The sequence below is a fragment of the Athene cunicularia genome (assembly GCF_003259725.1).
Source record: "Athene cunicularia isolate RWA chromosome 11 unlocalized genomic scaffold, athCun1 chr11_part1, whole genome shotgun sequence".
In the NCBI taxonomy this organism is placed as follows: Eukaryota; Metazoa; Chordata; class Aves; order Strigiformes; family Strigidae; genus Athene; species Athene cunicularia.
The window spans coordinates 3,112,196-3,124,062 of NW_020799113.1; the positions used below are offsets into that span (position 1 = coordinate 3,112,196).

An 11,867-nucleotide genomic window follows, 5' to 3' on the forward strand; every position below is an offset into this window, starting at 1 on the left:
CCCCTGAGGCGATGGCGGTGGGCACGGGCACCGCCCGCCAGTGGCCGACGTGTAGGTCTGAGGGCTGTGCTGGGACCCCCGCTACACCCGAGGGGTAGCCAGGAGAGGTGCCCCGAGAGGGCTGAGGGCAAGGGCACTTGCAGCGCAGCCTGGGGGGCAGCAAGGGCCCGGGTTTAAATGGAGCCCGCAGGAGGTGGGGGGAGGCCCCAGGTGGGGGCAGTAGGGCCTACGGCTGCTTTCAAGGAGCCTACGGCTGCTAACGGGGTTTCTGCTTTGGGGTAGGCTCGTGGCTGAGCTCTGCTGATGGACTCTGCTTGGTAGGTGAGGTGAAATGAACTCAAGTTGCCTTAATTGTAGCAGAGGGATTTTTTGTTAGTGTATTTGAAAGCTGAGGCTGACACCATATCCCAAAGATACTAGTTTAGCTCCAGTGGTTAGAAAAAAGTATTTTCCTTCTCCCTATGTACAAGCATCACCTTGTCTACTCTGTTTTTCCAGAAGCATTACATATTGTGTGGGTGAGCAGAGCTTGTTTTTCAGAAGATTTCTGGTCTAAGTGTACTGTGATCATTGTGGATAGATAGATAGATAGATAGATAGATAGATAGATAGATAGATAGATAGATAGATGGTCTTCATAAGAAATGTCCTGTGCTGCTGTAGCTTACTAGACTTTTCAGATGGGTATAGACCACTTTCACAGTGCTGTAGTGTAAATAAGTTACCTATGTGTTTCTATTCTCCTTTACCAAAATAGTAGGGGAACAAACCTCATGGTGCAAGATGTTTGAAGATGATCTTTCTCTATGCACACAGTAAATAACACTGATGTGTTCAAAGGGCTCTTACATGTCTTTTTAAGAGAAGGGGGCTAGTCTTATTGAGTCTTCTGTGGTGTATGTGAAGCTTCTTGGGTTCTTAGAGTGACTCTAAGAGTTAGTGCTCTAAAAGTTGGCCAGGTTACAAAGTTAGGTATTTGGGGAAGGCAACATCCCACTTTTTTAAACAGATAGGTCTTAAGAAGAAGTTAACAAGCTAATTATTAATCTGCAACTCTTTAAGGACCTAATTATAGTTGGAACTCGCAACAGTATATCAGCACATAATTTAATGCAGTTTATGGCCCTATGTTGGAGAGAAAATAAATTCAGTGTGTGGGATTGCCCTATCTATTGCAACAATATTATTCTAGGCATTTATTAAGTTTCAGACTGGCAGGGGCCAGCATAAATCAGAAGTGTTGAAGTTGCTGTATATTGAGATAACTGAATTGAAAATCTGGTTTATGAGGGAAGGGAGAAATGATCAGACATATTTATTTCAAAAGCTACTATTTTAGGCATTAACCCAATATCCTGTGACATGCTGGGGAAGGCACTCAGGAACAGTGTGCCTGTAGCTGATACTGGTCAGTGTGAGTCACTGCATCAGCTGTGAATTGGTTTCACCTGTGGACAGTTTAGCCAGCAGTGCAATTTGCATTGATACACCTGTGGTTTTTGTTATAGTGAGAAGCATGGTGTTGCAAATTTTTGGAAATGAGGTATCTTTACCGATTATTATTTTTTTTTTTTAAAACAATTGGAAGCACTGGTGCACAATTATTGAATCTGACTGGAACATCTGCTGGACAATTTTGTTTTTATACAGTCAGTAGATGCTCTTAAATGAAAAGATATAGATTATACAATATAAACCTAGTTCTACTGTTGGTGTTGGTCACAGGAGGGATCCTTGCTATTACAGTCCAATTAAAGTCAGCACACTGTAGGATAACATACTGTAAGGGATAGTGGTGATCCTGCCCCCAGTAACTGGACTGGTAATTCCAGGGATTTAGTAAAATGAAAAGAAGGAGTTTTTCCACTTACTCTGCTGCCCTGTTACTATTTTTTAGTTTTCAAGGCTTCTTTCAAGACCACTGTTTTCCTTCATGGATGCAAGATGCCTAAGTGTCTTTTTAAAACCAATAAAAATATCAGCTCAGCTTTGCAAAAATGCTGAACCGCAGCCAAAAAGACAGCTAGCATGATGCAGGATTATTCTTGGAAGCATTATTTATGCTCAGCATGAAAGACTGAAACATGCAGACTTTTACAGACAGTCAGATAGGCTTTGTCTCAGACTTAGACACATAAAAACAAATGAAAATATTTTCTTCGTTACTTGAAATTTAACTGAGAATTCAGATTCCAGACAACATAGTTATTCTTTTGATATATAGTAGTGAATGCAGTATTAGGAACAGGGTGATGCTGCTTGAGAAGCTGAAAATCCTCATAATGTAGGAATGGAATCTTGAAAATATTTATCTGTGTGAATAAGTTTAAATATTTGCTGGTAAAAGTAGCAAGTGAAGAGTTTAAATTTCAGGTGCTTGCATTTGTAGTCTGGTGTTTGAACTCATTTCTGCAGGAAACTGAGGGGAAAAAAATCAACGGAAAGATGGAAAATACTTAAAACTTCTCTTTTTTTTTTTTTTTTCTTCCTTACCTCCCCCCCTTCCCCCCCCAAGCTACGACAGAAGATGTAATTCTCCACGTGGAAACTAGGAAGAGGATTTTGCTTGTAAGTACATGAGAATTTAATTCCTTCCTTGCTGCTTGAACCTGGAGACCCATGAAGAGGTAGGGAGGGAGTGAAGCACACTGAGGGACTTGAGCTACACTGAAGTGCTGTAAACAGTCTTGATTTGCTGCCAGTCATTATGAAATAGCATAAATCAATTCAGGAAGAACTTTGCTTTTTACAGCCAGTAATCTTGATTACAAGTAACTGTAAAGGTCTACCAGCTATTACGATAGCTCCCTTGCCCATGCTGTAGGATATCTCCAGAAGTTTTCAGTTTTGTTGGCCTATAAAGTGGAATGAGCACATGCATGACCAATAGTGATGCTGTTGATGACCTTGCAGTTGGTTCTTTAATTTTTTTCCTCTATACTTTTATTTCTAGCCAAATAGTCTCCAAGGAAATTTAGTAGAAGCAGATAACGTGGTGTGGTAACTGAAAGCTTAGAGTCCATTCTTAGCACAAAGCCCTTGCTAATATCTAAAATAAGTGACTGATTATTTGGTATTGCATGATTATTTTGAGAGAATACTGAGAGAAAGAAAATACAAATTGTGTTCAGGTGTACAAAAGTTTGAATTTTTAATGCAGATATGTCACTATAAATCATGCTGCTGGTCAGGGTCAGTCACATATCAACCAATGAACAGGAGCTACAGTTTGGATTTATTGCCCACTTGCTCTGTGGAGCAATCACGTTGGGAATATTTTCAATTAATTCTTGGCCACTCAGACTGAGGAGCTGGCTCAGAGTTTCGTAGAAGCAGCAAAAGGATTGAACTTTACTATTCCCAGAAGGCTTCAGGAGCAAAAGTGTTATTTTGTGGCAGTAGCAGAGTTAAGTTATGGCAGGGAGTGTACCAAGCTGAAAGTAGTCGAAGTGAGGTTTGGGATATCTGTGGATGGAAAAAATAGTCAGTTGGGTTTTAGGTCTGTACCTGTCCATCTCCTCTCCTCTTCTAATAGTTCTGATCTGAGCAATCAGTTGTCAGCCCCTCTTTCTATGTGTGAAATGTAATAAAATACACAATTTCCAATAGTCAATTACAAACCTCTTCCCTTTCCCTGATTGATTCAAATTTGGTTTTATTAAGAGACCTCCTTTAGAAAGGTGAAAATTAAGGAAAACAGAGTAAAGTTAGTCAAGCTGCAAAGTTATAAATAAAACTGTAGGGAAGATCCTGCCTTTCTCCACCTGAGAAAGGTCTTGTAGCAAGCGTGTGATGTAGAGTGGCTGAGATCAAGATCTTTCCCAATCTGGCTGTTGATAAAGTTTTATTTGTTCTTGCTTTATTACCTCCATGAGTCCAAGTACCACAAACCGATAAAGTATTTAAGAAAAACTGTGTCATGTAGGCACGTATGAACAATTTTGAAGTTACTGTGTAGATAAATGTTCGAATGAAAATCCGCTCAAAATACTGTTTTGTGTAAAGATTTTTTTTCCCCCACAACTTTAAGAGCAGTTTCCCAGGTTTTTGCCCATTGTGTGAGGAATTTCTACCTCAAATCCTCTAGATGGTGCTACAGCTACAGCACATGGAAGTGAACTCACCGTTAGGTTTTGTGTCTTGTTAAAATGCCACTTCACTTAAGTCACTTATCGTACGAAAGGATTAATGACTCCAGCTATGATACCATTTCCAGGTTTATGCAAGGGAGAATCAGCATAGGTGGATTACCCGTCCTCAGCTAAGTAAGAGCAGATCGTATTTTATAGATACAGAAGTCTTGCAGGAACTGTTGTGTGGTCAAATTATCCCCTCATCTCTTGAAACCATACCTTGAGTGCTGACAAGGGCAGAGGTGGCCAACTGTAGCCTGTGGTGGTGATTAAGTGACAGCAATAAGCCTCTTAAAACTCCCAGCAGATGTTGCTGCTTTTGTATGCTAATGAGAACTTCACAAACCATTTTCTCTTCCTTCTGAGAGCAGATGTAAGTACATGAAAATTGGTTTCTTATATCAAGAGCAAATTGATAATAACCTTGGTTCAGTTGTGAGGCAGAAGCTGTAGAGGCACTTTATTTGGTAATTGCAGAAAGCTTATGCAGAACTTCATCAAAATTAATTTTTTACGTTCTGCTAACTTTTCTTGTACTGAAGTAGTTAAGCAAAATCTGAAATATGCTTTGTAAGAATAAGAAAGAATTTGACCATCTTTATAAGACATCTGTCTGTAAAAGGTGTTTTCAAACAATAATAAAGGAGCAGCCTGAGCCAGGGAACTGCGTTTTAAAACTTCATTTCACTTGGATAATTGCATCCTTTCTGATGTAAATTGACACCGTGCATTTTAGATTCTTTGCAAGGCTAGACAAAATTTGGTCAGCGTTTTCCAAATAAATAATTTAAGGTACTTTTTGTACTTCTGTATCATGAGATGAAATACTGGTGTCCTCTTCACTTGACACTACTAAAGCATCTGTAATATTCTTCACAGAGTAGAGAGTTTATTTACTGGCTAGATTTCATTTTGGGTAGCAGCAGACTGTCCAAAGGTCAGCTATAGTTTCTATCAAACGTTGCAATAGTGATCTGAGGTGACTAGTGACAGCAGCTGAAGTTCAGTATTTTTACTTCCTGTCTTAGATGTCTGTTTAATGTTACTTGCCCTCTTTAAAGTACAGCTGTCCTTCACTCCAGAAGATAAGTGAATGACCATCGCATCTGTAAAGTTTACATGTGTATTTTTCATCTTGCTGAGACATTTCGGTTTGCAAGAACTGAAGGCAAAACCACAAGCTTCTGTGACCTGTTCTGTGTACCAAGTTTGCATATGCACATTCAAAAGTTCAACAAAGATAACAAGAAACTAGATGGTTCCCTGCTAACCACAAGTTAAAGTTAAAATGCCTGTTTTAATATCTTGTGTGTCTGCAGTGCAGTGGCTGACCTTGGGACTCAGGCTGTTGGTGCTAATAAAAGCTGGGCTTGGGGGTCTAAAACAAGAACAGCTTTTTCCCTACTCTGTGGTGGTCAAATGTGCGATACAGTGTTAGACTGTCCTGGCTGTAGCTGCCATCATGGGAGAAAGAATGGATACAGCTGGGCTCCATTGGTGTCTTTATATATAATCATCAAAAGCCAATGGATAGGAAACTAGTACAGAATGGGGATGAAACATATTATTGACATTTTTTGGACAAGAGCTATATTTCTTATTACTTTAGTGTTCTGGGTGATCTTTGACAGTCCTAATTAAGCTACTGTCCAAAAATGTAACCTGTAGTTTGATGATGCAATATTCTCATTTATTTTTTCTTCACCTCGGTTTGGTCCAGAAGTAGCAGTTCCAAAATATCATAATGAGTCAGTGTTTGTAAACCAAAGAAATCTGAAAACACCACAGCAAGTGTACACACATAATTAGATACCAGGAGATTTCTCCATCACTAACGATACCAGCTCATTTACTAGGGTAAGACTGCTTTTAGGAGTTCCTTCTAAAGGCTTTTTTAAATAAAAAGAAAGTTTGCACAGTTAATTGTGAGAATTACAGGGACTGTTGCTCATAGAACAATGATGAGGAAGCCAGTTTAACAGAAGTGAGTGTGAGGTAGATTAATGAAATATGAGGCAGATTAAATTTAAATTTGCATTTGCAGTTATTCTGGAAAAAGGAGAATTCCTGGTTTTAAAGAAAAGTAAATGCAATCATAGAATTTATTTTAGCTCACTAATCTGTTTGAAAAACATCTATGTTTATACTTGACACTGACTCTTTCCTGCCCCTCGTGTGGGAGGAGAATGCTGTAAGCAATAACTCCTAGACTGGATTACCTGAGAGCCAAGAGAAGGGAGATCTTGGTAGAGACACTTGTTTTGAGAATCACATCCATTACTTGTCTGACAGAAGTTGCTGCAAACTTTCTGCCCACTGTGAAAACTCTGGGATTTTCCTGTAGTTATTATAATAGAATTAATGCAACTAGAGACTTGTTCTTTTGTCATCGGTGTTAATTTTTTATTCTTTTTAACCCTTCTTTGTAGGCATCTCAAGATTGTGTATCTGGATCCAAAACCAGAAATAAATTCAGTAGTAAACCATAAAGCTCTTAGAGGTGTTATGTGGCCATTGTGAAGCTTTTTGAAAGGGGTAAGGCTTTGCACTAGATTGAGTTGTTTTATAACCCAGGATTGCAGCCACACCAGTTACATTCTTCCTGTGTGTGTCACTGAAACTTAGTGAACCTTTAAATGCTTTAGTCACTTTCTTTATCTCCATGTCAGCTAACCAGCAAAATGCATTATTCAGTTCAATCTTTCTACAGCTAGAACATTTAGAAAAATGCCAACAGAATGATAGTTCTAAAGGTACGCCAAAGTGGCGTCAAAGCAGCATCCTGTGACGAATTTCTGTAGTGCTCTTGGAACTGGCAAGCTCGCAAGTGAGTGTAAATATACAACTTTGACATCATTGGAGTGGAACCAGAAGCCACAGTGAAATACTATACACTGTCTTTCACATGGTGGAAATGTTTCTGTGAGATTGTACATGTAAATTAAAAAATAGCCATTGGCACATGGTTTCCAAGTAACCAACATATAAACACAGGTATGTGCTCTCTAAACAGAACTTGCATTACATCAATCATGATTTGTGGGATTCTGTGTTCTCTTTCAAGTGGACACTTTGGTGCATCATCAATAGCAGTGATCCATGATGTGAGGGCAGGAGCTACTGCTAGGTGCCAAATGTTGAAAGTGCTTTTCAGTCTAATCCAACTCCTTTCCCCCTCCTTTATGTATCTTATTAATGTTTTCTTAAAATAAAATACCCTGTTTCTTGAATGTAAGTTTTCACAGCAGCTGAGTAGGGGGATTTATTTTGTTTCTTTTGGGAAGATCTCATCTCTTTTGGAAATTGGCCTTTCCTGGAGGTGCTGATTATCAGAGTGCCTGAAGAGATCACAGGCAGGGATAGTATATCCCAATAGCCCCTTGAGCTCCTGGGAAGAAGTGGAATGGGATACTGAAGCACCAGAAGGTGATGATGTCCTTCCTTTTATCCTAACAGCTTTTCTGGATTTCATGCAATATCCAGGTTCAACTCTTCTCTATATTTGCAGCAGGTTTCCCATGTTCTGAGCAGTTCTTTTAAACCCATATTACAACCTATGTTGTGTGTGGCTTTTTCCCAATCTCTCCTTTTGTTGCTGTTTTTCTTTGACCCTTTAAATATGTAAGTGTTTTTCTTAGAAAAGTTTTCTCATCTCATCCACTGAAATTTAAGTTTGAATGAAAATTCTAAACTGTTGCTAACTTCCTTATGTACAACATCTATTAGAAGAAAAATAAGTTCAGTAGCAATTCAGTGTTGAACTGTTACCACAATTTGTAAGCGGTAGAGCAGAGTGCTGGTATTTACAGGTTTTCAGACTGTGATTCTCTCGATTAAAGAAATTATGTCTGCTGTGGTATGAGTCTGCTGTTTGACAGCATTTGTCAAAGTGTCTTCCTCCTCTGTGACAAGTCAATGTGAGCCTTTTCAGCTTGTTCAACCCAAGGCTTTGTACTGAATAAACTCTGCTTGGAGACTCATGTCAGTGTAATAAACAGCTTTGGTTTTAGACTTAAAATCCTTTAACAAAAATGTTAGTTATAGTTGCCAAACGTTAAAAGGATATCTGAGAAGATCTTTCTTTCACATCCAAATTCCAATAAAATTTTATTTCTGATGCCAGAGTAAGCTCACTGGATATAAGTGAAGTTTTGGTTTCAGCATGCTCATTGTGCAGGTAGTATGCAGTTCAGGCAGGTAGAATGTAGCCATTAGTCAACACTCAACACTAGTGTAGTTTCTAAAATATAGACATTAGAAAAAATCAAGTATAGTTTTGTTCTTAAGTTGTATCAGACGGATATAATTTTCTTTAGAAAGTCAGCTTTTAACTCTTTATGCTGGCAAGCTGCCATTCTAATGTTTATTCCAATCTGCTCCTCTGTCTTAATCCAGGGAACTTTATTTTCAGTTGCCAGTCTTATAATGGTTCAACTGTGCTGACTTCACTGACTGTAATTCTGGGTGAGTGAGAGATGGAAATTGGCCAGGAGAATGCTAGGATTCCACCTCAGGTACTGATCCTGGGATGTGCTTAGCTGGCTGCCCACAGTGCCAGCTGAAATCTGTGTCACTCATATTATTTAAAACGTTTGATGCAGTACATTGAGCGTGAGTCTTCTTGTGAGGTTTGTTTCTGCTTTTGCTTATAGTGATGCAGCAGTCATTGTCCATGACAGCATATTACTGAGAACTGTGACAATGGCAAGTCGCTTACCTGAGTGGTGACATTGATGCATTAGGGATGATGTTTAAGTAGCACTTACTGGTCAAGCAAGACTGACACAATGTGGAGCCATAAGAAGGTGAGCCTAAATTCCATTCCTGAAGAAGGTAAGCAAGCAGGTGAGGTTGTAGTTTGGCCCCCTGGGCACTGGCTGTGTGCCAGCAGTCAGCCACTTGCTTGTTATGATCCCTTCATGTGCACATACATGTACTCTGCTCTCCTGGTTGAAGTATTTTTTCCTCTTGTACAACATCTAAAGCAAGTTTCTGTACCTTACCCCCCTCACCTTGGATTACACTTAGTCCTGGTAAGCTTTCTTTGACACAACTACCTCCACACCTCTCATGTCTTCAGTGCATTTGACTCCTTTACTGATAACATGATGAAGGTGGAACCGTTACATGGTTCTGAGAAAAATCATTACTTTGAAGAATGTCCTGAACATTTTTTACTGGAAGTTCTAGTTTCTGGCAAAGAACTAGTCATGCAGTGGTTCTTGCAGTTGGTGGAAGTGCTTTAGTATAGCATTAGAAAGGGAACCTTTTAGGATGCTTGCTACTTCATAAATGACACACTTGATTAATGTTTATCTTTCATCAGAAGTACCTTTTAGTTTGGATTTAATCATCCAGTTGTGCCACAACAATGTAGCTCTATTTCTGGCCTAGTTCTGTGCTAGAATGAGCACTGCGTTAAGGCATAAATATCTTAACAACTTTAGCCACACGCTAGCTTTTCTAGAAAGCATACTTATGAACTAAAATGGTAAACTATTTATAAATGTCTAGTTGATCACTCTTTGGTAAAGATAAGAGCTGTGAAGCAAACCTGGACTTTTCTGTGCAGCCTTTTAAATCCCAGCTGGGGCTGAATGGTCTTTTACAAAAAGCCAACTGAGGCTACAGATTGGAGCCGGCCTAGTACAGATTCTCCACTGCTCCATCATTTGGAACTTCAAAATCTCTTAGGAAAAGCTGTAATAATGGACTTGGCAGATTATTAAGTACAAATCCTGCCACTTGTAGGGCTTTTTCCTGATCAGATTTTAGAGAACAGCATTTCTTTGGGGTTACCCAGCATATACTTTTACCCTGAAACAACTTTTGTGCTCTCCTTGGGGTCTGATGCTGTACTGAGCAAAGGAGGATAGCTGTTTGGGGCAGTCAAGTCATATACCTGTGAGGCTGAAATCCCAGTCTCCTTTTTTGGCACTATCTCAGTTATCTTCCCATTCAAATCAATGGCAGCACTATAATCTTAACAGGAACACATCTGGTTTTGGAGAGCTGGTGCAGGTTTCTCTTCCAGGAAAACAGAAAATTGGTGTTAATATTTATAATGCCTGAAGAGGACTGGATATGATGTAGTGAAGATGAACGAAAGACGGGCACTGTTTGCTAATGCATGCAGAATTTCTTTGGTCAGTACCTGATCCTGAAATCTGCCTTAATTTTGAATGCTGGATGGAGTATCACCACTTCATAGTGGATCAGACCAGTATCTTGTGTCTGACAATATTCTGTATATTGTGTTTTTACAGGCAGTTGAGAGACATTTTGCTATATAAATGTTGAAAAGAAAGTATCATTTTTCTGTGCTAAGAGTTCACCTCATGTTTGGGATCTTTAGTTCCTTAACCTTATGGAGAACCAGAAGGTCTTGGCCTGTTAATGATGTGTTGTGTGATCCTGAGCAAACTACTTCACTTCCTTGTGCCTCTGCTTCCCCTCCCAGTCTCTTCTGTCAGTTTTCCAGAGCACAGACCTTCTGCTATGTGCGTGCTCGGTGTCTAGTACAACAGAGCCCTGATCTCTATTGGGGCCTCTAAATACTACCGCTGTATAAAATAAAAATAATCCTTCTCACAAATAGGGGGGCGGGTTGGGAATTTCAAAAGGGCAGAAGAACGAGTCAGTTTTCATGGACTCCTTTAAAAGTCAGAGCTTTAAGCTCAGAGGCTTAAGGCAATTTTCTGAGACTAGTCCTGTTGCTGTTGGCTGTAGTGATGCAGGACAGCAGAACAGACTCCAGCAATCTTCTGTTATATCTGTCTACCCTTTTAGATGTCACAGGGGAGATTTTTAGTGCAACAGATTGAACCTCAGATGAGATTACATGCAGTAATTACCAGTGGGATTTATTTGTCCAATTCTTTACACATTGAGTGGAAAAATGCATGTACATCCCTTAAGAAAAGGGAAGCGTGTGCATTTTTCCACTCTAAGCTAAGCAAAGAATAAGATGACATGTAAGCATGGATGAGAAAAAAGATAAATGAAGTTACCTATCAGAAAAAATATTCAGATTTTCCCCATATCTAATATGAGTATTTGGAATAGAGAAATTGAAATTATAGAAAGGCTGTAAAGTTTGGGGTTTTTTTAGGTTTTTTAGCTGTAAATGCAGACTAAATTAAACTGATAGTTTTAATTAAATTTGAATTGGCTGTGGTATTATACCACTTTAAAAGCCACTGGAGACACTCAAGTTGCATTTAAAATCTAGTATTATAATTAGTGATATCTACATTTATTATTATGGTAACTACAGTTTAATGAATGTGTTAGTACTAAACAAAGCTACAAAATCTAAGCTCTTAAGAGCATGTTGATTTCAGCTGCACTTTATTCCCTTGGTCATCCACTTCAGTGAACTTGGATACTAAAACTGAGCTTTAAAGGGTAATCAGGAGAAAGTGTAAAAGTTAAGGGACAAAAATTAGGTACTTTATACTTATTTTAACAAGTGTATCTTGCAGACTTTAATCCATTTTTCCACGTGGTGTCCCAGGAAGAGAAGAAAGCATAGTTAGAGTTAAGATCAGGAGTTCTTAGGTGCTGCACTATCTTTCCATCTTCTGTCTGACTTTTCAGCCCCGTGGAAACTGAATACAAGTGAGAGTGGTGGGTGTGTACTGTTATGTAAACTGAGCCTAATACCAGTGCAAAATAGGGCCAAATTTACTACTAATGTTATTCTCCGCCCCCCTTCCTCCCCCCCCCCCCCCC

At 39.2% G+C, this 11,867-nt stretch overlaps 1 long non-coding RNA gene across 1 annotated transcript in view; it reads left to right on the forward strand.

Moving 5' to 3' along the window:
* Positions 1–174: 174 nt before the first annotated feature.
* The window catches only part of LOC113484487, a 151,377-nt gene continuing 139,684 nt past the window's right edge, over positions 175–11,867 (forward strand). The window contains exons 1-2 of the long non-coding RNA XR_003399239.1: positions 175–317; positions 2,516–2,568. This is a non-coding gene — a long non-coding RNA (uncharacterized LOC113484487). The remainder of the gene's footprint in view (positions 318–2,515; positions 2,569–11,867) is intronic.